General features: G+C 41.0%; 1 protein-coding gene across 3 annotated transcripts in view; it reads right to left on the bottom strand.

Moving 5' to 3' along the window:
* HMBOX1 (homeobox containing 1) overlaps nucleotides 1-27,902 on the bottom strand; it is a 109,280-nt gene that overhangs the window by 81,117 nt on the left and 261 nt on the right. The gene's annotated exons all lie outside the window — the stretch shown is intronic.

Below are 27,902 nucleotides of genomic sequence, written 5' to 3'. Positions count from 1 at the left end.
TAAGATTGTATATACTATTACCCCCTCCTTTGAGTTTTACAGATCTGAACAGCAATGGCATGTTGCATTCAAATAAAGGCTTTTTACCTCCCCATCAGAAAAAAAAAACTATTTTCTAACTTATTAAGCAGAGCTTAACATGTGAAAGAACTTTGTAAATTTGTCATTTCCAGCAGCAGCCACTTAAATGATGGAAGGTAAAGCTATTTATCACAGCATCACCAAAGAACACAAACAGCAGCAAATGAATAACCTGACAATACAGAATTCAAGTGAAACTGACAGTGACAAAATGTTGGGACCTCACTTTTAGCCCTGACTTACAGTATAGCACATTCAACAACAGAATGCTGGTAAATCACGATGGTGGGGCGTTTGTTTTAAAGAGGTACAGAAGTAGAAATGCACATTCTGAAGAATCAGTTCCAGGAGTTTGGGGGGGAGAGGCCCTGCAGAATCTTCCAGCCAAATACAGAAACAATTTTCAGCAGAGCACAAGCACTGTGCTGTAAGAAGCATTAGAGATTTGATACTGTTGAAGATGGGAATGTATCATCAGCTTTGCTCAAAACTACTGCCTTTTTCCTAACCATAGGTACTTACTGTGCCTGAGAACGCAGAGCAATAAGCAAATAGTTAACTGCCAAAGGATTTAAGGTGTTCTTGACAGTTGAGACACAACTGTTATCATCCCATCAATTTAAATAAAATAAGTGTAATAGAAAATCTAAACAGACCGGTATCTCTTGCCTATTCTTACTCAGCCTTCATTAGAACCACTTTACAGCTTCAACAAGTCTTGTGGTTTAGGACCAAAAAAAATGTGAAAGACTCTAGGTTTTAACTGCGGAGAAGCAGAACTGCATCTGCCTGCCTTTGTGAATTTAAACAGTGACCAAACCCCTTGAACCTGTCTGTGAGACAAACACACTTTATGCTGCTAGAAAAGAAATCTGCTGTTAAAGTCCTTTGGGGAGGATAGAAATTTAATATGGGGAAAGAAACTTAATATGTATTACATCCTGAAAACTAGCTTCCTATATTTCTTTTACCCTGATTACCAAACCTAGACTGCACTCACCATCAAAAAATTGCTAAGAAATTCTCTGCATTGATATTCGTATAGATTTCATATGGGAACATTAAAAAAGGTTTTCTGAATTACATTTTTATTGACTTTTTTAAAAGTTCTATTCAAATCTTGATCTATTCAAAGCATAAGCTTACTATAACGTTATTTAAAATTACACGTAAAATATTTAGCAACATTTGCTATTGCTTTGTGCAGGGGAGGATGGAAGGAAGGGAAATAAATTCAACTCCTAACCAGTGAAAACTACAGCATAAGCACCTGAAGGAGAGTCACAATCGCTAACCCACTTTTGCCCTCTTTCACACATATAAGGAGTATTTTGTTCATTTTAGCTTATTTATCTAATTCAAATAAATTACTTGTTCATTCAAACACTGAATAACCAACTGGGAGTTTAAAGATAATAACAATAATCAAATGCATTTAAAAAAATAAGCAGGAAAGCTTGCTTTCCTCTTCTAATCTTAAAATAAGAGACAGGTAAGAGAGTAAGATCTACCAGCTCTCACACTTTGAAGGACATGGCATCCGGAAACAGTTCAGTTCATTACCCGCAGATAATGCTTTCTTTGTTTAATGTATCAGTTTTAAAATGCTAAACATTTATAAGACCCTTTTGTCTTTTTTTTACTAGTTTTTTTTTAAACTAGCTTTTTTAGACAGCTACATTTAAATAGAGATCTCAAAACGGTGAGATTTTTTTTACATTCAGTTCCAATCCTCATCTATATAAAGCTCATTTGCCAATTCTAGAAAATGTAAATGTTAAAGAATTTCAATGAGGATTTCTTAAATTATGTACCTGCTTAAGGACAGATCCCTGCCCCACTTACCCTACCAGTTAGTTAAGCATTCCTTCTCCTGCCCAGAGAAAGAAATTAAGAAATTAAGAAATTAATTTAAGAGCTATACTTGTTTGCAAATAAACACGCTTCAAACAGTTACCAGCCAATAAAAATCAACCTGCCTTCAGGAAAATAATGAAAGTACAATCCCAAAACAAGATTAAAATCAATGATTTAAATCAAAGCTTCCCTCTTGCTGATGTAAATCAAAGTGATTTAAATCACTAGTTTTGATCAATTCCTTCATTTGCATAACCTTGATCATTTATCCCCTAAAATGTAATCTAAGGGCCAAAGTCAGCTGAGTATTTCTCCAAATCTCAATTCACCCAACATAAGCAAGGCTTTTGTGTTTTCCTGTAAAAATTTATAAAAGACACTATCAACTAATACATGTCCATCACTGATGTCTGAGAAAGTTGGGGCTGTTCAGCCTGGAGAAGAGAAGGCTGCATAAAGACCTCATAGCAGCCTTCCAGTATCTGAAGGGGGCCTATAAGTATGCTGGAGAAGGACTATTCATTAGGTACTGTAGTGATAGGACAAGGGGTAATGGGTTAAAACTTAAACAGGGAAGGTTTAGATTGGATACAAGGAAGAAATTATTTACTGTAAGGGTGGTGAGGCACTGGAATGGATTGCTCAGGGAAGATGTGAATGCTCCATCCCTGGCAGTGTTCAAGGCCAGGCTGGATGAAGCCTTGCGTGGCATGCGTTAGTGTGAGGTGTCTCTGCCCATGGCAGGGGGGTTGGAACGAGATGAACTTAAGGTCCTTTCCAACCCCTAACTATTCTATGATTCTCTAATTACATTTGGAATTTTGAAGTGGTTTAAAAGATAAACAAATGCACATTCTGCAGTAATCCCAAGTAAAACTAGAAATATATTACAGCTGATGGCTGCTCTGTAGATGTCCTTACATCAACAAACAAGCAAACATGCTGATGGGACAAACAAGTGTTTACAAGAGCCCCTCAGCCCATCAATTATCTTTAATACAGTGGGTAGCTAGGGACTATTGATCTACAGTGGTAAATTTTCACAGCATGCTGTTTTCCTGCATTGATCATTGGAGCAAAGTCGGGATTAACACAGTGTAGGGGCTCCTTCATTAAAACAAACCTGCCTTTTCTAAAGGTGACAACTTAGCCAGAACCTACTAACCTCTGTGCTCGTGAAAGGTGGATTTTTGTTCCAGTTCTCCCTGGCCTGCTTTGGTCTTTCCTATAGAAACTATTTCTGATGTACTTACATCTTTCCCACCACTTTTACCTAGTTCCCTTCTCCTTCTGACTCTTCACCTGGGCTTTCAAGTGATTCTGATACAATCCAAGCCCTTTTGTAAGTTACCCATCAAAACACCAACTCGTCTCCATGGTTCTACATTTTTTCCTGTAGCATCTAGTTCAAGGTACAATGAGGAAAGGAAATGCTGGAGAAACTGGAAGGAGGAGAGTGCACCAAGGATGTCAGGATCATATAAAATTAAACAAGTATAAAGCACACTGGGAAAGCACAAGAATCTGCTACTAAGAATTCAGACAATGCTTTCCACGCACAACATTTTACACAAACTACGAGTCTTAAAAATGAAGAGTAAACATTAAATGCTTTTACCTTTTTTATTGGTATACACAAAAGCAAAGTTGTCTCAAGTGCCAAGTAGGTTTTTTCAAATGCAAACATTTTAAGGCAACAGCACAAAGCTAATAACTGTATCATGGTCATTTTGATCCAATTACAATATATTTTAGTATAAAGTATTACAGTACTTTAAAGATTAAATAGTGCTACAATTTCTCATATAAAGTTACCATTTTGAAAAGTTTTTGGATAGAGAGCCCATGGCCCCAACTGCATGAGCCTTTCTACTCAGGAAATTCAAAGTGGATTTAGCAGGATTATTACAGCATTTTCGGGATCAGAGAGTAAATGGTATCTCCAACACACATGCAGGGAAATAAAGTGAAGGAAAAAGGAATCTGTTCTTAAGAAACTCAGAAAGCTATCGATCCTAAGTAGTTTTCTGCTTTGGACTTCAAACTAAGGGAAGGAATGCAAGGGAAACACTCTACAGTTCAGTAAAGTAGTTTTACCTAAGTCCATGTATTTATAATCTGTGCACTTATCACTAATTGGTAAATAAAACAAAATAAGCAATAGGAAAAGACAACATTTTTAGATTACATAACTCAGATCATACTCAAGGCTTTTATTTGTTCAAGATTGAACAAACCCCACAAACTTTATAAATATTAAATTATTATGCTGAGTGTTAAAATACCCTAAAGCTGGACAAACCAAGAAAAAAATCCTACCTCAACTCCTTGTATGGAGCAAAACACCATTTCTCTCATTTTTAAAAAGTAGAGGGAGCTTAGCTCATTTCAGGAGATCAAACATCCCAGATCTACAGAACTGGAAACATTAATGTCCTGAAAGGAGAGCAAAAGACACTATTATGGCTGCATACAGACATTTCCTGCCTCAAGATCTCAGAAATTCGTTCCCCAATACGCTTAGAAAACTCGAGCTGCCATAAACTGATGCCCATATTTGTTTCCCAACTTTTTTTAACCTCACGATTTATTTTTAACTACCGCACAGAAATTGCATCTGTTGGGAATGCTCATTTTGCAAACTGAGCTCCTGCTCCAGCAACTGCAGGGCGACTTTCCTGTGTTTCCTTCAGCAGAGTTCAAACCATTTAGTATTCTTCTATGAATTAATTCCAATTTTAGCGTTTACAGACTGCAGCTCTGCCATCCACTCAAGCACTACTGCCTGGTCAGTAAAAGGATATACAGCTGCCATCTTTAACATCTCACATGAGCTTCGAAGGATTTAGTAGATGGTCTAAGTTTAACTTGCATTTAAAGGCTTTAAAAGTTGAAGGAGTACTATGAATGATGCCAGGGCAAGCATTATCTATAAAGATAAACAAGCTCAAAATAGCTGACAGAGAGCCCTGTTACACAGCAAGTATCCTGCCATGAATGTATCCTTCAACTGAGGCAATTTAAGTTCCTTTCCAACAATCTTCCCGAGACTCACCCTAAAAACTTAGGAGCAGGCACAACAAAAGAGCCAAATAAACCCTACCATTTAAACAGCTGAAGGACTTAATGTAGACATAATCTTCAGAGAAGAGCTAACTCTTTAGTATAGTATTTGGATCACTTCTTTTCTGAGTCCAGATGTGCAGGCAATGAATAAACATAGTTAGAATCACAGGCTGGTTTGGGATGGAAGGGACCTAAAAGCTCATCCAGTTCCACCCCCCTGCCACAGGCAAGGACACCTTTCACTAGACCATGGTGCTCAAAGCCCCATACAACCTGACCTTGAACACTGCCAGGGATGGGACAGCCACAGCACCTCTGGGCAACCTGTGCCAGGGTCTCACCACCCTCACAGGGAAGAACTTCCTTCCTGTCCCAAGCCCCCCACACCACTGAAAGGCTGGTCACAGAGGAGTGCCCAAATCTGGGATATGAGGCCGCCAAACAGAACAGACACCGTAGTACCAGGCTGCGTGTACAGGAGATTCCCAACCAGCAGAAGAGAGCCAGGAGGCAGCATGCCCTGTCAGTCCCGCATTCAGCTACAGGGTATCTGACAGGGCTGGGTCTGCCGTTACACATGCCCTTGGTTTCACAAACACAGCTGCAATACTCACAAGCAAAGGTACATCTGCATTGCTGCGGAGTCATGCGGATTAAAAATAAAAGCTTTAAAATTACTTTCCAATTTAAAATAGTCGAAATTACAAAAATGAGTAAGACGCGTGTTTTGCAAAAATTTCCCAAGGGAAAAAGATGATCAAGCCAGTGAACTAGTGGAAGTTACTTGGTGAGCAGTGGGAACTAGCATCTGATTAAGCACCAACCCATCTTTCAAGCAGTATCCTTGTCTGCAAGTACAAAAGAACAAACATTTTCTTTTTACTTTGCTTATTTAGCTCTGCTCAATGCCTACTGCTTTCAAAGTTGAGAAATCAGCTGGGAATTCAGAAAGCAGCAAAAACAGTTTCTCACTTTTAAAAGAGGAATAAAAATAAGCTGACGAGCTCCACCAGCTCCATGTTTTTGAAGGGCAAGGTAACCAGAAATTAAGTGAAATTTACCTTAACCAGACAAGGCTCATTGTATTTAAAAAATGTCTTGTAAAAGAAAAACTGTATTTTGACATAAGTATAACACAGCCTTCACGTCAAGTAAAACTGCAATTTTCAATTGAATTCTATTTTCCATACAAATGCAGTTTGACAAGATTTTAAATAAGGATCAGCTGGGAAATGTGAAGAGACTTAACCATTTTCTAATTCATCATTTAACAAATGTATAGGAAGTAATGTAATTGCTTAGGTTACTTCTTGACACCTGACTTTCTCTGCGGAACTAAATACATACATGTACAAAACAACACTGAAGATCAATTATTCAAACCAAAGTTTCCTGCCTGCTATTCGAACCACTTTGATTCAAATCGATCTACATGCTGCAGTGTTAACTGTGATGATCAACCACCCTCCCTCTGAAGCCACACTTAATACATCATCTATGGGATGCATTTAGTGAAGGTACGAGAACTTCTGGAATCTATCCAACAGATCATTTACCTACCTAGGAGGCAGTTCTATCTCTGTCCTAAGCAGCTAAGGGAAGGGGAGCAGACAACAGGAAGACCAATGGCATTTGGGCAGTTTAGCCAGTCCCTGTTTTGGGTGGGTTATTAAGAGCAGAGATAAGCAAAGAGGTTCCTTAGGCTCCTCCTCCAGGTAGAATGACAGAATGATTTGGGTTGGAAGGAACCTTAAAGCTCATATAGTTCCAAGCCCCCTGCCACTGGCAGGGAAACCTTGCACTAGACAAGGCTGCTCAAAACCTTGTCCAACCTGGCCTTGAACACTGCCAGGGATGGGGCAGCCACAACTTCTCTGGGCACCCTGTGCCAGGGCCTTACCACCCTCACAGGGAAGAATCCCCTACAAAATATCTTAACAGTGAAGAGTCCTCTACAGATTATTCCAAACAGGAACCTGATTTCAGATTTAGTTGCTCCCTGGAGAAACTTCTGTCTGCCTTCTAAGAGGCCAAAGCTAGTCTTTGTAGACACCTGAATGACAAGGTTAGCTAGAAAGCACTGCTACTGCTGCAATTCAAAGAGCAGAAGCTACGAGGTCCTGCCTCCACTTGGAGTTTGTAGTGCTGCCCCACTCTACTCAGCGCTTGCCAGACCACACCTGGAATACTGTGTTTAGGTTTGGTCTTCACTCTACAAAAATGCGGATGGTCTGGAGAGGGTCCAGAGAAGAGACACAGAGATTATCCAAGGACCAGGCAGCCATATGAGGAAAGGCTGAGAGAGCTGGGCTTGCTCAGCCTGGAAACAAGAAGGCTCAGGAGAGAATGCATCATCATGTTCCCTTATTTAAATGGTGGCACAAGGAAGATGGAGGCTCCCTTTTTACAGGGACTCACATGGAAAAGACATGGGTTGATGGGCACAAGTTACTCCTGGGGAGATTCCAACTGGACACAAAAAGAAAACTTTCACAATGAAAACAGGCAGCCACTGGAATAGCCTCCCCAGGGAAGTGCTGGATACACACACATTTGACACTGTGTTGATTCAGCTGGACAAGGTGCTGGGCCATCTAGTCTAGGTCATGCTTTGCCTAGAAAGGTTGGACCAGCTGATCCCTGAAGTTCAGTCTAACCTGGGGTTCTATGATTAAACCAGACTTCAAAGCAATTAAAGTAAATCTGAACAACCTGAGTGCTACTGGGAGTGCCTGTACCCATTTCATCTTAAACTGGATCCCCATCAGCTTTGTCTCTCCACCTGTAGGAGCTCTCCTAAGCACAGCAAGGCAATACCCATGAACTGACCTCTACCCACTCCCATGCACGTAACTAAATGTGATTTATACCTGGTTGCAATTTCACCCATTGTAAGTTACATACATAAACAAACATAAATTTTATGTACATACAAATGCATTTGTGTGTATAAATACATGAAAACAAACCACCACTTGTGCTCCAAATCTAAAAGCTTCTCCCAGCCATTCAATAAACCTTACAACCAGAGCCAGACACGCTTTACGTTTTTATAAAGTCTGCCACTAAACCTTAAAATAAATAATAAAAAGGTCATAATTCATCATCCTGACATCAAATCAGCAGATTGGGATTTCAGTATATCAGAATGATGGATATAGACTTGCTTTAAGTATGGTTTAGTCTGCATTATACCAGAGCGTTTATTGTTGCCTTTAAGACTATTTCCTTTCCAATACATTTCAAGCAAGTGCAACACTCTTTTTTTCCCTTAACTGACTAGATATATGAGCCTTCTATTCAGCAAAAAAGAAAAAAAAATGGCCCTCAAAAAATCATGCCTAGGGAAGCAATAGGACAGCAGGTGCTAGAAAATACAACTTCTTGTTTATCCTTATTTTCTCTTGCTTGCCAGGTAATCTAATAACCACTCTTTAATGGATCAGGAGTTAAGCAAAACCCTCCCCAGTAAACTCCCAACCACCACACAACCTCTCCATCCACTGCTGATCACCTCTGCCATTTCACCTTGCCACAGTTTCAGGCTGCCAGAGCACTATTACCATGTGCCCTACTGCCTACAACCAGGAAGGACCAAACCAGTTCCCCCAGAATACTCACATCCATTACTGTCCAGCTCCATGTCTACTTGATCCCCACTGATTTCCTGCCAATGTTTCTCTGCTTTTGACAGGGTGAGATGAAAAAAAAGCTCCTAGTGTCCCCATAAATGAAAACTCTGATCTTGTATCAAATGCTATTCAATAAATTAATACACATTTTCAGTTATAAGTTACACATATATACATATTTCTATCACCAAGACACACTGAGAACTATTAATTCTCATTACAACCCTACACGGTAGCAGAACACATCAACTTTGCAGACAGTCCAAAGTGGTAGGATGCATGGAAGAGGTCTGTTAACCACCTAGGATGTGCTGTTTAACCTGTACTCGATACATTGCTTTGTTTTGCCTAAGGCTAAGAAGATGACATTCTTAGCTAAATCTCAATACTTTGGAAACAACTCCATGAGCCATCCTGTGTCCCACTAAGATACATGGAAGTGGTAGAGTCATAAACCCACTAACCTTATTGATAGAACATTTTCTTAATGAAAAATATTGATAAAAAATCCTGCATCCCTTCAACTTATATTTCTCAGACAACACCAAGAAGCATCAACAGCACTGGAGAACATGTCCATAAGTAGAGCACAGAATATTTAATTTTGCTACAGCTATTTCACCCATTCTAATACCTTCTAGACCACCAAGAGTCAGCAAGTCACTAACACTAACAGGGAAACTTGTTTGATGCAGATTAAAGCAAGACCTCCTTGGGTTTTGATCTGTGATGTTAAAAGGTGCTTCATAAGCACAACTGGTAATCAATTTGGATAAGAAAATGTAAAAGAATAAATTATCATTTTTACCAGCTTCCCTTGCTCCACATCCCCCAGCAGTTTTTCAACTTTTCTTTGAGCCTACTTATGCAAGCAGTCAAACCAGAGGAGCAGTGGTAGAAGAAGAGTGGATGAGTGGCTGCCACAGCACACAGGTCTAGGAAGAATAACAGTGTCAGAACTTGAACTGTTTTAGGAAGTGCCCCAATCTTTAGGGTTCCTCATATCACTTCTTTTCTTGTGGCAAAGCAAAACAGCTTTTGGTGTATTCTAAGGGTGCAGAACATAGTTTCCAGGTGTGAGGGTATGCACTCCTCACATGAAAAACCAAAACTAAAAACCACTAACCAACTAAATAATGATAGCAACCTTAGGTCTGGCTGTACCCCTTTTGTGAAATACTATCGTATATTCGTCACAGTATTTGTAAATAGGACTGGTTTTATCACCTACACAGGCTAGAAAGCCCCTATTATTTACATTGACTTCTCTCACTTAGGATGGAAGCTCACACACAAGAGTATGAGTTTGCAAATACAGATAGGTATAAACAGAGTAATAGATAAGCCATGGTGCAAGATGAGGCCGTAATTCCATCGAGCGAGAAAGCATGAAAGTAACCCTAGGTAGTGTAACTGGTTTTACATATTCACACAAATAATCTTACCCTGTGTCCTGACACTAATAGAGGAACACAATCTTACGGACCTTGAAATCTTCCCCTAGAGAAACAACTTTGCAAGAGCAGAATGGAAGAAAACACACTGTAGAAAAGAATGGTTGTAGCTTTGCTTGCTATTTAAACCAGGCTGATAAATCTTTAAGATCTAACAGCTTTTCACATTTTTGCCTTACCTTCCCCCCATTTTAACAGTCCTTTTATCAGTGCTCTAAAGTCACAGCACACCAAGAGCTATATTATGCCCAGGATGGCATACACACACCCTACTGAGTGCAAAAGCAACAGCTCACATAAGAGCTCAGAAACCACCAATCAGCTGGAGACACAGGAGAGGTCAAAAGTGGAATACAAACCCAAGGAGAACTGGCATGTACAAATCTCAAAGAGAAACATCCAAAAACCATGCCATTACAAATTTTCAGGTTGTCTTCTCAAACTGGAACCATCAGGGTTCACATCTGTAAGGTTTTCACTGCAAAAGTGAGATCTCAGGTCCTGCTAAAATATGAGATTGTTCGATAACATGCAGATTCTCAAGGCTGACAATAAAAAAAAACCACCCTAAAAATGTGATAAAGGATGCCAATGTTGACACCTTGCTTTTGTACATAGCAAGGTAAGAATGGAGGACAAGAAGAAAATACTCAGAAAAGTATGAATGAACAGAAAGTGTTTATCAGAAGCCTGTTACCTGGAGAGAGAGCTGCTTTGTTCTCAGCTACAAACAAATGCGTAAGATAGGCCACCCCCTTCCTTGACTCTACTTTGAACTCAAAAGCACTAACTGCGAGACTATAATCTGTCACATAAGGTTAAGTATCTATAGAAACGTTTCCAAGTCTAGGCCTTAAGAAGTGGAAGGTAGTCCAAGGCAGTCCTTCAGCACACTAGTGGGAAACCAAGGTTATGTGGAGAACAGAAAAACCACAGGACACAACACAGTACAAGCACATTACAGAAGATTTCAACTAGGAAATGGGCACCTAATGCACCACAGGAGAGATCTTCCTTCTCTTAAGTCGTTACTTGGGAGACAGGTGAAGAAAACAGAGTCAGACCACCATTAATCACCAGGATATAAACCTGTTTCTCCACATCTCAGGTCTAACTGCACAAAGTAAATGCTGTTTGCCTTTGCTAGAACAAGAATTCCTGCATAAAGTGTACGAGCACAATGCATATGTTGCACAAAGCCCAAGTTTACATAATAAAGAGAATATATGTTTGCTTTGATCTCAAGTTGCCCCATAAATTTTTAATAACAGCTGTAAAACAATCTTTGGATGGAAATCAGCAGCAGCAATGAAATTTTAGCATGCTAATCATTTCAGGTTAAGAAAAACCATTTCCAGTCCATTCCTATTAGAAGTGTTACCAACTTCTCGCAAGGAGAAATGCAAATGTCTTTCACAGCCATTTACTTGCAGATTATTCTCTTCAGCCTGCTGCTTTCCCTTGCTCTCTCCAAAACAGAGGCAGTATGGGACCATTCAATCTGCTCTGTCATTTCTGTTCCTATTAGTGATGACAACACTAAGTTCAGATATTGCAGTCCACTCATTTTATATTTCACTGGAACGATGTCTTAATCGGGGGTTTTCTTCCTTTACACAGAAACTTAAACCAAAAGCACTAAAAAAATACTTTTCTACTATGCACCACAAATAGATTACAGTTTCTAGTTCAAGTGCAAAAGGACAAAGAAACTAAAATCTTTTTATATGCATACATTAAAATAAAAGCAGAAAACAAGATTAGCATCTGGAGAAAAACATTAACCCTTGTGCTTTCCATGATGCAGCTCACAGAAACTTCGTTTGAAGCACTGCTTCCAACTCCCCCCCCCCCAAGAATTACTCCTGTTGTACAGCATTTGAAACAGTATGTTCACATACATCCTATTAAAAAGAATTAAAATAACCTTCTAGGTAAACTAGGAGGCAGTCAGGCTCCAAAAAGCTGTAGCTATCAAATACATGTCTTAAATTAAAAAACACATGTGAACTTTCTTGTTCAAGACTTACAAATATCACCATAGCCAAGAAAAGTCTTGCACAAGTGGCATTTTATAGGAAGAAGGATTTTCAAAAACAGTTTTAAAAGAGAAAGATCCGACACTATCAGGAGGCAGAAAAGAGATTATTTCTGTGCAGAATGATGAGCATGAGAAAGCGCAAGCTAATGGGATACAAAACTGCATACACTGGAGAGAGCTTTAAAAGTTAAGAGAAATGACAGCCGAATAGCAATCATACTACACCAAAAAGGTACTGACAAGTTAGAAAACCCCCTACATTTTCTAAATGACAGCAGACTTAGTCCTCGTGTATGAAGAGTACACAGAGCTGCAGTTAAACAGTAACTGCTAGTCCTATAGATGTTTGCAGACGACCTAAACTGGAGAGAAATCATTCACCGCCCTTGTTCTGCAGCATTCACACTACTCTGAATGCAGACAGATGGATTTTTCCGGATGCAGGTATGTCAGCAGAAAGCCAACCTGTGGGTGACCTGTCTCTGCTGCCATCACCTCCCTGGCAGGAGGGAGCCACTTGCAGAGTGGCATGGAATTTTGGGTGAGCACTCCCCAAATAACTTTCTGCAAAACTACTTGGGCTGGATCAAGCATAATACTACACAAAGGTCTAGGTTACCCCAACCAATTTAACCTGAACCAAATGAGTTATTACACAAGCCCTGTGAATAGAAGTGAGGATGGTAACTGGAGGAAGGGGGTAGGGAAGAAGGTAAGGATTTACTATCCAGCACACAGATTTTAAAAACTGTATTTGTTCATGCCTGAAGTGGCACAGGTTAGGACTGAGCAGACACACACACACACAAAAGGAGTAAAACTACCCGACCATCCAAAAAAAAAAATGTTAAGTACTTTATCAATTAAAGACATTTGCACACTAGGAACTAAACTAAGAAAAACATTTCCCTTCACAAAGGCTACTCAGCCTCCGGGTATGTGACATTATACAGGTGGAAAACACTGCAATGGACACAGCTCAGGATGGTAGTTTGTGTAGACAAATGGGCCATTAAGGATTTAACATACCTAATCTTCTCTAAATGGAAGAGCCAGGCTACAAAAGATACACCTAACAGGTGTAGCACACAGTGAGATTACATGCAAATCTATGCTGGGGAGATATCAAAAGTTTTCCCAGTTCCTTGGGGCTTTCCTCCACCTCCAGGACTGCTGGTTTTTACAGAATCGCAGAATGATTTAGGTGAGAAGGGACCTTAAAGCTCATTCACTTCCAAGCCCCTGCCACAAGCAGGGACATCACCTACTAGACCACGTTGCTCCAAGCCCTGTACAACCTTGCCTTGAACACTACCAGGGAAGGAGCAGCCACAGCTTCTCTGAGGCCAGGGCCTCACCATCTTCACAGGGAACAACTTTTTCCTGGTATACCATCCAAATCTCCCCTCAGTTTAAAGCCATTCCCCCTTGCCCTGTCCCTACAAGGTCCTTGTCAAAAGTTCCTCTCCAGATTTCTTGCCATTCCCTTTAAGCACTGTTAGATGTTCTAAGGTCTCCCCAGAGCCTTCTCTTCTCCAAGCTGAACAAGCCCAGCTCTCTCAGCCTGTCTCCACAGGAGGTTCTCCAGCCCTCAGAGCATCTTTGTCACCTTCTCTGGACAAGATGGCTTGCATACATAGCCAAGACAGAACTTTCCATAGAAGGCTGTAAATCCTGCAGCTGAAGCAGGATGCCTACAGATCCTCATTTACCTTGAAGACCCTTCTACTCTCTATCTTGCTAAATGCTGTGAGAAAGGTAGGCTAGAGAAGCTCTTAGTTTTCTTGTGTGCCTCACAAAATAAAATACACTAGCTACATGGGAGCTGAAATTAAGATGAGCGCATTTAGGTTTCACCATTGTCATCTTCCCAGAAAGGGAGAAGAAAATGTAAATTGTGACTGTTGCAGATTTTGTCTGCTCTACCTCTTGTATGTCAGAGCTGGATTCTGCTTCTCACACAGTGGATGACCATCTAAAACAAAACCAAAGCTTCACCTCTCTTTAAACCCTGCCAAAGCTGCCTCCAAGGAGCATCTTTACACTAATGAAGTTCCACTAGTTTACTAGTAACTTTGAGAGATTTCCAGAAGTTTACTATGTGAAGCCTTCCCCCAGCACTTCATGGCAGAAATCTGCTTCTGGTGTCCTCCTGGGTGCTGCTTCCCAAGTGTTCTTCACGTTCTCCATAAAAACCTCAACAGTGCTGGGGCTGAAACACTTACTCTATTTGCCCACTCTATAAAATGTCCAATAGTGAACAGTATGTGCTAAATCTCCTGCAAATAAACACAGGACACTGGATAAAGATGAGGATCCTTCAGTTTTCTTCTAATGAAAATTACTTCTGAGAAAAGACTGCAGGCTCAGGGCCATACTGCCACTGCAGTAATAGCAGTGTATTTTTTGGCTGCAAATGTGATTTCTTTTTTTCTTAAATATTTAAAGGGAGGAGTTACGACTTTTGAGGTATGACTGTGTGGAGACATTATTTGAACAGAACTAAACTCTTCTGCGTTAATTTGGATGTGCTGGGTATGATGAGCTCTGTGTGCTTGTAGCCACTAAGGACAGTCTTAGACATTGACTGGTGTTCACAGAAACCAGAGGAATTGCAAATAATGTGTGTTTCCTACTGCATCTTGAGTCTTGTTTGCTTGTTTTTGTTGCTCCTGGTGATGGTCTTTCATAGCTGTTTCTATGCCATTTGAAGTCAGTTCCCAATTATAAACTTAGCTTAAACCTCATTTTAACTAACTTTCTAGCTCTGGCTTTTGTCAGCCACGTTGCTAAAGTGATTGAGCAATGTTGTCTCCGGTTTCTGAAGCCACCATGCCAAATAGTATGGGTATTCCCATCTCACAGCTCTGAGGCAGCTTGTCTTTGCAGGAAGATACGTCTTTGTAGTCCAGTTATTACCCCAGCACCAACCTAAATCCAGGTGGGTCATCACATCCCTGCACATTTATTTTTAAAGCAAGTTGCACCAGAAAATTGCATATGCAGGGGGGTTAGACTTGACACGGTTGAGAGGTGTTATCCAACCTCCACAATTCTGTAGTATGTGCAAACAGGGAAAATAAACAACTAGTTTTCGTATAGATACATCATCAGGCTTTTCATCCTGTCCCCCATTTTTTTTCCTCTCTTTATTCTTGAAAGCTGTACCACTTAAAGCCTTTTATAACAGTTCTTAAAGACATACTACTCTCACCAGATTTAACACTATGGCTGGCATAAGGGAGGGTTAGAAGCCAGTTGTTTAATTGGCATTTTACATGGTAGACTTTGAAATTATGAATTCAGTGAGGTTCTTGCTTTGCTGCTCTTTTTCTGCAGAGCAGCAATACACACTACTTCTAAAAATAAGGGCATATATCATGAAAGTGTTCTGTGAAGCAAGGCTCTGATCTGCAGTAATGGCAGAGCTACGCTAATTTGTACCTCTGAATACAGGCAGCTACAAAATAAGGTTTATTTAAGAGTAGCAAAACTCAACATAGAGACTAAGTTCAGTTAAAATCAGGTTTAATATATGAATGGCTGTGGTGACAGATCAGAAGTTCACCTTATCTCTGGCAGTAGGCTAGATAACAAGGGCCTGTAAGGACAGGACAAGGAGAATAGCTTTATACTGGCAGAGGGGAGATGGAGATGAGATCTTAGGCAGAAGTTCTTCCCTGTGAGGGTGCTGAGGCCCTGGCACAGATTGCTCAGAGAAGCTGTGGCTGCCCCCTCTTTGGCAGTGTACACGGCCAGGTTTGATGGGGCTTCGAGCAACCTGGTCTGGTGGAAGGTGTCCCTGCCCACGGCAGGGGGTTGGAACTGGATGGTGTTTAATGTCCCTTCGAACTGAAGGGATTCTGCGATTATATGATCCATCAAATAATCCACAAAAAAAAAGCATGCTAGTCAAGGAGCAATCTAAAGTAGAAATACAAATATGAGAATGAAAGGTTTTTAATCCACCCTTCTATTGAAGTGTGGTGCCTTGGTGTGAGCTGAAGGGAGGCAGCTCCATCAGATCACAAATTTAAGACTTGCAATATCCCAACCAGAACAAGGTGCCTACAGCCTTCAGTATAAGCACTGGGTACTGGCAAGTCCTTTAAGAAAAAGGACAAGCAGAGGTGTCCATGACAGCTTCATGATCACTGTCTGCCTTTTACCTGCCAACTCGCTAGTCAAACACTTCTAAATTATGAGAGACATCTGAATAACTTGTGGCTTGAACCTGCCTCACAGACATCAAACACCTCAGAGTGCCCTACACCGCCCAGCAAGTCACTGGTTACCCCATGGGCAGAAAAGCTTATTTCTCCCCTTGAAGCTTTAATTTTACATTGAATTAAAAAAAAAAAAAGGACTGGAGAGACCTTCACACTGCAGAAAGGCAAAGGCCTGAGCAGCATACCTGCATTTCAGTTTCCACCCCAGGTTATTAGCCAGACTGTTTATAAAACAATTTTAAAATGCCAGCTTTTATGTATTACAGTTTTATTAATCTTGAATGATACATCATATGTGCTGGATGCATAAAAGGGTTACAGAAACATAGCTTGCATTTTAAAATGCTTTAGTGAAAACAAATGAATTCTCTTTGTTAAGTGAATTGAACCTTGCTGTGTCCTCCACTGAAAAATTTCAGTATTAGTGAATATCTTTGCTCACTGTTCTTTCTTCCCACCTTATGCTAGGCGAGGAAAACAAGCATTTCTGCATTTACAGCTCCCAAATGGTTTCTCAGCTTTGAATTACATCTGTGATCTGAACTATCTGTATATACAGAAATCCAGAAAATATTCCCCATGCACATGCAGAAAAGGCTACTTCTGGCAAAAACTGGTTTACTACTTCATCAGAATCTGGTTCCATGCGCTCAGTCAAGACTGACAACCATCCCTTCACTGGTGTGACTTTGAGACAATGGTGGTAAAAACACCTTGCCTAGGTTCTGTTTAAGTACATTACAAGAATTGCAGGCATTACAACAGATGGTTTAGGCTTAAGAAAAAAGGAGGTATTTCTATATTTGAACCTATTTAAAGAGAAAACATTTTTAACAAAACCCAAATTTTGTATCCGTATCATAAACTCAAGTTTATAAAAGGGAGTGTAATTTCAAAGAGAGGGTAAAAATGTTTCACTGCTGGGTTTGCCAGCTTACTTGGCCAACAATCAGCTTTTGATCAAAGATACAGATACATCCATTTGCTTTTAAACAAATGTTTTCTGCAAACTAGAGGTAGCTCCCAGATTCCAGATAAGAAGTGAATCTGACCCTCTAGTATCCTGAAGTGTCCAGTACAAGAATTTTAACACCTTCTTGAAGCAGTATTTAAATTGATCACTGGTGTAAACAGAAACCTCTAAATGGACTGTCCTGATGGGCAGCTAGCTCTTTGGAAGTAAAGACTGTCTCTTGTCTGAATAGTTGTTCAATGCTTAAAACACTTTGGGGCCCCAGTGCTAGTAAAGCTCTCAAACTGCAACCACTAATCTTCATCTTAAGTATTTTAACAGCAATTTATATGCAAACATAACCCATCTAAGCAATAAAGCCCCCCAAAAGAACCTGCCTCAGGACAAGGGGAGATAGTACCTAAACAAGTTACATGTTCCAAAAACAAGGTTTTACAGAGAAAGGGGAGATTGGAAGGAGAGAGATGATCTTTCCATAGCACAGCAATGCCACAGGAAAGCACCAGGTTTAATGTAATCAAGCTCTACATCGCAGCCATATGGAAACAATTTCAGTCAATAAACAACTCCTGCAAGAAGACAGCAGAGGAACAGAAAAATCAGATACCGATTTAGCTAGGAGGAAGGAAAGCCGCTGGCTGAGCTCAGAGCCTCGCATTATAAAAAGTATTTATGTCCAACCAAACAGCACACATTTTTTGATTCCTATTACCTGCCTCAGACTTCCCCAGTGCCACACCTCAGACTTCAAGCAGCAAAAATGGCATACCTTCTTTCACACTATCTTCTCCCGCCTCTGAGATCCTGTGTCTCAGTCCTCATTCCTTTCTTCCCCCTTCCAAATCTCTCCTCAAAGCCTATCGCTGTGGCAGGTTTCCCACTAGACAGCCAGGAAGGAAGCAGACATCCCAAACTTCGGATACTCACCAACCTCTTTGCATTTTATCTACCTGGAATTTGCAGGTTTCAAAACAGGGTCTTTCTCGGGGAACAAGTCCTTTCAAACTCTTTCCTTGGAAAAAAACAAACAGACAAAACCCCAAACCACAACACACTCCACTTCTTACTGACAGTGGTATTTAAATGAGATTTGGTTTCAAGATGTCATAATATACAGTATCCTAAAAAGCAATGGCAAAAATACGGCCTCCCCTAACAGAAAGAGACATTCCTGTGCAGGGCTGATTACAGCTGCAACATGGAGGGAAGTAAAAGCTAGATCAGGATGGGGCAGGAAAAGGGAAATTCACAGGAACAGCCAGCATGTGAGGGCAGCTGCAATTTTTAACAAAAAGCAAGAAAGCAGATTGCTATGAATAAAACAGAATTTACTTGAGTGTGACAGAGGAGTGACACCAATATTTATGAGAATAATGCCCATGAAATTAACTGAAGGATAATTCACAAGTCTCTTCAGAAGTAGCCACTTGGAAAGGTTGGAAAAGGTCTTCACTTCCATGCTGCCATGCAATCTGCAGCAGATGCGCCAGAGCTACCCTGAAAGCACTGCAACTTTATACTTTCAGGCATTTAGGAACAGAAAGATCTTGGTATGTTCCTCTTACTAACTAAAGTGCAAGATTCAAGATATGAAAAACAAATAAAGAGTAATACAATTTAAAAAACAGTAACTTTCTAGTGGAATGGAGTACCAATGAGATACCTGTGAACAGTTTTCAGTTAGACTGGGGTAACGTGCTTCCATCACATAAAGTACCTTCTAATTCACCAGTAATAAAAGATGATTTTCAGCAAACCTTTTAGCAGTAAAACATTTTAAATCAGCCCAAAAAACAGGCACCAAAGAGGGCTTTTTGCAGTCTTGTAGGGTGTTTGGGTTTTTTTTTTTGTTTTCCTTTTTAATGAGCAACTCTCCAGAAAATGAGGGCAAACCCCCAGGCCAGGTGGATGCTTGTATCATGCCAATGCTCAAAAACTGGACTAAACAAATCTGGAGGTGTAAAGTGGTCAGCTGATTATCAACCACCCAGACAAACCAAAGGGGGGGGGGGGGGGAGCAAACATACATTTTCCCAATAAAGAATTTAAGAACAAGGACATCAGTAGCGCAAGTCAGCATGCTTTAATGGAAACGGCTCTATAAAGGCCTAACTTTGTTCTTTGAGATTACAGTCAAACAGAACAAAGTATGTGCACAGAGCGTACTCTGGTTCTAGTGGCAATCCACACTGGCTGCTTCGTATCTGAGAGCTGTCAGTTAGCCAGTTCTTAATCTACTTCCTGGGATTGCATCATGCTAATTTTTTGTCACTAAATTTAAGGTCTGATGCAGTTCAACATTTTTATCACTACAGATAAAAATCTGTGATTGACACCAGGACTATAGGAACGTACATTATTATGAGGAAAGGACAGGGAAACAATATGAATACCTACATTCAGCTCAGGAGAGCACAACACATCCAAATACAAGGGCAAATTTATAATCTAAGAAATGCAGACTAACTACGAAATGGGAGACTTGAGAAGGTATCAACGGTGGAAGATCAAGGCTCACAAACAGGATTTCCCTATGCAAAAGTGCTACTGTGAACCTCTTAAATAGCTGCATAGCAAAAAGGGCTGTCACCCCTCCGTGCTCAGTATGGAGCAGACACAGGTTGGAACATTCACCATTTTTGGTTTCCACAATGTTAAAAATAAACGGAGACCATGAAGAATCACCGGATGATCTGAGTGCTGGAGAAAATGCCTCAGAGTGAGACTTAAAAGCTCAACTCTGTTTCCTTATCAATCGTGTAACTTGATTACAGAGTGTAAGTACCTTCATGGCAAGAAAGTATTGGATACTAAAGGGCTCTAATCTTGTCAGGAAAGTTGTAACAAGAACCAGTGGCAGAACTTGGACAAATTCAAATTAGAAACCAGCCACTTATTTTTAACACTGAGATGGTACAAACTACCAAGAGAAGTGATGAGTCTGAAATTACTAATGATGGACATTCAAGGCCGGAAAGCTCTGGAATTGTTTTTAGCCAAACATCAGTAACTGGTCTCAGTTTCAGAGTAAATTATCAAAATTTAAAAGCCTGTGATCCAAAGCATATAAAACCTAACAGAGAAGGCAATTTAATTGTCTCTTCTCACCCTAAATTTCATGAATCTCCAATATGTTAACATCATTCTACTTCTATGGACCAGGAAATTAAAGAGGGAGGAGTAAGTTTCAAGTTCAGTAAGTTCCCTCTTTCTCAGACTGCTATACTCACCACTAAACAGCATTGCTCCATCAAACAGATGGAACCCCCATGAAATGCAGCAGTTAGTGAATGACCAACTACAACGTCTGGAAACCATGCATAATACAATTTAGTTGAGAAAACTGTAAGCACCTACTCACCTCTCCCATCTGTGGCATGAAAAAAAATCAGCATTAGCTTAAATAACTACTTCTTATTCTGTGTAAATACACTTATGACATTCCTGCTTATACTACCGAGAGCAGCAGCATGCACTACCACCCAGCCAAGAATCTTCAAATACTTCACAAACATGAAAGCATCTCAACAACCCTGAAAGGATTATTTTCATATTACATACTGGAACACAAGCAAGTCAAGAAGTTTGCCCTGGGTCATGAAATAAGACCTACGGCAGAGTCCAGAAACGAGAGCCCCACATGATTTCACTGCCAGGAAGAACTTTCCTTTTCAACATTTGCGCACTACTTACATGTCAGAGTTGCTGCATACCCAGCTGCTCAAACTCCAAAACCCAGCCAGCTAAATCACAAAGAGACTTCTAGTGAAAGCGACATTGTAATCAGAGAATCTGATCATGGCAGAGAAACTGTCCAAAATAAAGGTCAGAATAAATATCCAAGTAGAAACAGCGCTTTTATTTTATGAACTAACTAAATGCTGCTTCCATTAGGACTACAGTACCACTAGAAGAACAAAAAACAGATTCAGTGCTTGCTTCGGAGCTCATAAGAAATGGGCAGCTCAAAATGCAGGAAATGACTATATGCTACACTTCCCAATTGATAGGGCATTGGCTTATCAGAACAGAACTGGCTGTTCATAAGGCTCACTGAAAGAGTAGCCCACAGTATTGTTTCAGAAGGAGTAGCAATTTTACTGCTGAACTTAAAATTTCATTTTATTTTTCCCAAGAATGGGAAAGAAAATAAGACTTAAATATTAAGTTCAAAAGTGGAGAAAAAATCGACAGCTGGAATTCAGAGCAACTGAGAATTCGTTGGGGGTAAAGCCACACATAACATGTTTCAATCATAGAATACCAGGCTGGAAGGGACCTCAAGAATCATCTGGTCTAAGCTTTTGTATGCCTGGTTTGTAAATTACTTCCTTAGTTCAATGGTAAGAACTCATCTAACTCCATAGCAGTGAATGAGGTTCAGATAAATTTAATACAGCCTAAATAGATGTACGTATAGAGAACAGAATGGCACCTTTACAGATGAAGTGGGTAATAAAATTTGTTTTCTAGGGCTGCAAGAAACTCCTCACTAGATCTGGAAACAACACTCCACCCACTGGGCAAACAGTGACTGGAAGCAGTCCTCATCAGCATGCCATGGACACCCAGAGTCAGGTCTTTGTCAAGCTGTATTACAGAAGGCACTTGGATGTACACGTATACACAACCTGATTAAGGGCTACACCTGGCAGTACCTTTCAGACTAGTAATTGCACTGAAACCAACACGAAACAATGAAGTAAACGTTCAAAGAGGAATTCTGCAGGAGAAAGTTAACTGACCTTCTGGTTGGCTGCACAGGAAAGATAAAGCAGAATGCACTTTGCCAGAAGCACTTCGCTCCAGTAGTTCCCAGCTTTAGGAGCAGTCTTTAACTTCAGACTCTGCATGCAGCTTTGATTAAGAACTGGGAAAGGGAAATCTGCACACAGACGGGTAGAACCACCAGCTATAAATTATTTTTTTAATTCTTGAAAAAGTGCATCAAAATACTAACTGTTCAGTCTTTTGGTGTCTCCATTAACATGGTGCTGAATCGAACCAAGTAACAAACATGCATGTGCATTCCCAATATAGAGCTGCAGTACAATGCTGAAAAACTCCTATTAATCAAAACAGAAGAAAAGCCTTGGAAGAAAAAAGGGTATCCCTTACAGCCTGATAGAAAGTTCACCCTATGGTGCTTCTGGCCTGATAGAGAGGCAGGGAATCTAATGAATTTAAAAGCAACAAAGTTAACTGAATAAGTAAGGTTGACAAGTGTCAAACCATGGAAGTCAATGGAACATCAGAAATCCATCACTGTAAAAAGTCTCACTGACTTAGGTATTCTTATTAAGCACGTTAGATGATAATAAATTCCTTATATGGTTAATATATATTAATATATCACAGATGTAAGAGGGCAATAGATGAGGAATAGAGATAGCCATGTTCAGTTGCCACTGACTCAGTACATGACATTAAGTGAGTCACTTGGCCCTTACATCAGTTTTAGTTGTAAAATACTGGTACCTCTGTAAAGCACTTAAATATCCACAAATGAAGGTACAAAGTATTATTTTATCACAGAATAGTAAACGAGAAGGACAGTGGCTTGGCCATAACAGATCAGATATAACCCATCAGAGGTGTACTCTAGTAGCACACCACATCAGTTGTGGCTGTAAATCGATCACTTCTGATTAGGTTAGGCTTTACGATGCAATAATTGTCATAGCAGCAGTTTCATAACTGTGAAACGAGCACTTTGCTCAGCAGCGTATTATGTAGGCAGCATGCATGAGCCACAAGCTCTTGGTAAACCTGACTGCAACAGCAGAGAGCAGAAGTATCCCAAACACAATATACTTTTCAAGTTTATCTATCATAAAAGCTCCTCCACAAGCTTTTACAGTCACAGGCTAACCCTGTGTAAGCACCCAGTCAAGTGAAAGGAGAGGGAAGGAAATCAAACAATACCATGTTTAAAGACCAGATTTCAAGCTAATATATCTCCTTCTAGCAGGCACAACACAAAAAGAAATGTATTTCTCACAGTTACAGGATGAAATTTTCAGTTGGTCAGAAACTACAAAGCCGATTCTCTACTTCTGGCTGTGGCCACATGACTGTCTCAATACATAAGGACATTTCACATGCCAACTTGCAATGAAGACAACATAGTTAATAGTTTGCAACCTCCTTTCCCCCAGAAGATCTTCTGAGTTGAGTAATAAAATTCCTCACATGATTTCAATGAGAGGGTTCATTTGTCAGAGGCTGTTTCAAGATAGTATCATATGTCAGGGAGGTGCTGTTCAGGAGAAGCTTTCCAACCTTGTGTTTTCAAGGCTTGACTGAAAAATGAAAAAAAAAAATCTCAGGCTATAAATTTTGAAAATCGACAAAAGAAAAATTAACTCTAGATGTTGTTTTCAAAATGTGGAAGTTAGCCAATTAACGAGTGAAGGAAGAAAGCCTCTGATTAAAGCCCTGACAAACCCTTGAGATCACAGAGCAATGACTAGTTTTGCCACAGACTACGCGTCAGAACCCAGGTAAGTTAATCCTTCTACATCTTGGTTTGCCACCTGTGAAATGACAAATAACACTTTCTTTTCATATCCTGTTATTCTCGCTTGTACTGTTCCCCAAATTAGAAGCATTTGCCAAAACACTTATCTTTAACACTGGAAATTGCACTCACAGCTAACAGAATCAGTCTGCATGAGTGAGTGTTCACATGTGAACTCTTAGTATACTTTGCTATCCAGCCATCCTAATCTTCTATGTCAGAAGAAAGCTTTAGTCAATACAGGAACATGAGAATGCCAAAATACAGCTGATTAGTAATCTTATATATAAAACCAAATTTAGGGATATGAGTTAGATGAAAAAAAATCTGAATTCTTCTCATCATCTCCTAAAAATCCTACTATAATTATGACATTGGTCTCACTTCATTGATAACCCACAGTATCATATTATCAGTAGGTATAATTAAAGCCCAATCCCATGAGGACATGTATGCAGAATCCAATGCCTGCTCCATTAAAATCAGTATAAAGTGAAATCGACTTCAGTGACTTTAGTGGAAGTGTCAAAGCTGCATAAAGTTATCAGTAGAAGAAACAACAGCACGGGGTCTGTGCAGCAGGATTTCTAAGCTGACAGATTCCTTTCAAGTGTTTGATTTCAAATCCTAAACTTTGCAGAAGATAAAAAATACTTGCCACAGATCCCAACACTGTTAATTCTTTAAGTGTCCCTAAAAGCTCTGCACAGAAATCCCTGTAAAGCACAAGTTGCTTTCCTTAGATTAAAATGTGTTGTCATTTCATGCAAATTAGTTTATTTTCTGACATACACAACCAAACATCTTCTGAGATCCCTTTATGAAACCCCTTATGAAAGGGACAGCCCAGCATTCTTCCTTTCTCATGTTTCAGTTTCATTAATTCTTTCAATTATCCACCCAAACATTATATCCAAAAGACCCAAATTTCACCACTGCCCCACTGACATACAACAAAAAAAACCAGCAGCCCTAAAAGTTGACAATAGAACAATTCCTGAATTCATGCTTATTAAAACCCCATCTTATTAAAAATAAAATTAATTTTGAAGTAAATGTCTGAATTCCACTGTTTTCCAGCTTCATATACAAATGAAAAAAAACCCATAGTAAACATTTCCATGAATGTATGGATTATTACTATAAAGACTTTATAATAATTGAATTTTCAAAACAAAAGACTACCATGAACTTTTAATATCCTTTTGAAAGAGAACAGTAAGACCCACACAGGATCTGCCTCAGAAGTAAGCTTTCTGCAGCTGACACCGGTTACTGACTGTGTGGAATTATCAGAATCACGCTGCTAGAGAGCTTGCACGTTTTCTGGAAAGGTCAACAAAGAGAAAAGAACTGCTCCAGACGGCTCAGTGAAGTAGTTATAGAGATAAGCAGGCCTCATCCACACAGGATTTTCTTCAACATTTCCTTACCACTCTTTAAAAATCCTGCAGTTGCACCTAACTAAGGTAGCATTCCTGTAACACAGCTGGCAGTCTGCATACCACAATGTCGTCTAGACCTGCTCTGAACAGTTGGATGACACAGGAGTAAAAATGCTGATGCCTGTTCTGGTGTTTGCACTGGTGCTAAAGGAACGATAGGAGGAAAAACAGACATAGCGAGTAAAACACAAGTTCCTTGTTCCTAGTCTCATGCCCAGGCTCGTCAGACAATTCTGTCAACCATAGAGAAAAAGTTGTGGCTGTTGTAGGGCTGAAGCAGCAGCTTCACATGAGGAAAAACAGCATTCCTAAACCCCAGTTTTCAGATGCAGTATCAAAACCTTGCTCTTTCACAGAGCCCAGTGCTTCCAGAACATGCAGATAACAAATGCATCTCTGCACAAATAACATATCCCATCCCTTTCTCACTTCTCACCTACTTCCTTCCCCCATTTGCATCTGAGAGATGTTTTCTTAGCAATTTGGAAGAGAAATGGCAAAAACGGAGATATAAAACACAGAAATAAATTAAGTTTGTTGTCTGCTGTTGACGGATTTGGTTCTAGTTTGATGGGAGAAAAAAAAACTAAACCAAAACCTTAAGAGTGATAAATCCATATATACCTACTCCAAACTACACCCCACATCCCAAGGGACACAGTATAATGGTAAATAAATATAGATGCAGTTCCTACTAATGAGGCAGGGTACAGCAAGGCCACAGAAAATGCAATCATCTCGGGGAAAAAAAAAACTGCACAGGACTCCTCCTCTCCCATCCATGGAGGAAATCAAACGCCAGCTGCACCATCCCAGGAAGGAAGCAGAGTCTGTACCTGATGAGCCCTGCAGAAATGAGCTAGTCATATCACGGGACGCAAGCAGGCACTTCAGGGTTTTGCCAGCCCACAAATTGTCTGCAGAGCACACTTCATCTCTCCGATACGATATATATTTTACATGGCATCATTCCTGCAAATTGGATGGGGCTATTTTCCCCACCAGTTTCTTTTTCTCCATCCCCATCAGTCAGAAGCAGGGGCACGTAGCTAGTGTCTATCAGATCTGCTCCAGCACTGCTCTTAAAAGCGTGCCTTAGCCATCAGCTTAACACTTTCCTCCCTACAAAGTTTAAATCTTCCCACCTTTTGTTCACATACATTTTGTACTTAAAAGCCACTTATCTGCAGTTCCAACGTTACTTCAGCAGGAAAACAAACTGAGATACACCCGATTCCGCAGACAACCAGCAAACACGCTCACAATCTTCATTTCCTCTTCCTTCTTCTCTCCCCACCCCCCTAAAAAAGCTTTTTTTTTTGTCCCTAACGCGAAGGAATCGGGAAAAAAACAGCATACACACGAGTAAGGCTTTTTCAGACCTATCACAAAGACAAAAATGCTCCCCGAATAAGTGCTCTGCAAACATACCAAGAGACTAAACTAAGCTCAACTAAAAAAGAAACCCACCAGACCAAACAGAGGTTGAAGAACTCGGCTCGCTCTCCCTCGCATGTGTATTCTGCACCTAAAACCACTTGCCCCTTTTTTGTTTTAACCCCGACTCAGAGCAGAACAGTCCAGCGGCATTCCCTGCCGCTTCCTCCAGCCGGTCCAGCGGTCAGACACACTGCTCTTCCGAAAAAATATCCCAGGCGCGGCTACAAATACATTTAACCCCCTCCCCATCTCTTCCCAACAAGTACAAAATAAACAAGCCTATGACACCCCACCCAAGCTCTCCCCGCACAATTTAGGAATGACTGCCCTCCGGGTCCTCCTCCTTCCCCACCCGTTCTTATTTTAAACTCTCCAACCTTCGGGTTCACGCCTTTGCCCTCCCAAAAAACCCTCTCTCAAAGCCCCGGGAGCTGCAACAGATCTCGCCCTCTTCGTCGCGCCCCAGCCCTGCGAGCCAGAGGGTTTGGAAAGAGCCGGCCCCGGTTTCCCTCACACCCACAGGCACAAAGCACTTGGGCTCCCCTAGAAAGGAGCCCCCGGAACCCTCGCACACCTCTGACAGCCCCACAGGCCCCCGGCATGGCAGAGCCCCGGTGAGGGGTCTCGATGCCGGGCGCGACCAGTACGGCGAACCGGTCTCTAGCCCAGCAGGGTCGAAGCCTCCCTCGGCCTCTCCCGGGCCGGGCCAGGGCAGCTCCCAGGTCCCGGAGACAGATAGCGGGGCCCCGCCGCCCTCTGCAGCCGCGCTGGGCTTCGCAGCAGCCCAGCCCCAAACTCAGGGTCGAACAAAACCGAAACACCACAGAAATACAAAAAGGCACCCACCCAGGCTGAGGGGACTCCGCCACCAGGAGTGCGTGCCCCCCCTCACCGGGGAAGGATGGAAGAAACAAGAACAGATAAATAAACGGCAGGAAGAACCATGGAGGGCTCTCCTGTAAAGCCCGGAGGTGGCCCTGCCCTCCCGCAGACCCCGCGGCAGCCTCCCGGGGACACCGTCCTCCTCCCCTGCTCCGGGGCCGCCGAGAAGCGGAGCCCCTCAGAGCCGCGGCTCCAACTCAGCCGGCGCAGCGGCTGCTGGGCTGCCCCTGCCCGCCCCCCGCCGCCCCCCGCCCAGGCTGCCCCCCTCACGCACATCCCACG

Source organism: Melopsittacus undulatus, chromosome 3 (genome assembly GCF_012275295.1).
Source record: "Melopsittacus undulatus isolate bMelUnd1 chromosome 3, bMelUnd1.mat.Z, whole genome shotgun sequence".
NCBI lineage: Eukaryota > Metazoa > Chordata > Aves > Psittaciformes > Psittaculidae > Melopsittacus > Melopsittacus undulatus.
The sequence above is the reverse complement of the archived record's forward strand: the minus strand, read 5'-3'. Positions and strand labels throughout refer to the sequence as shown.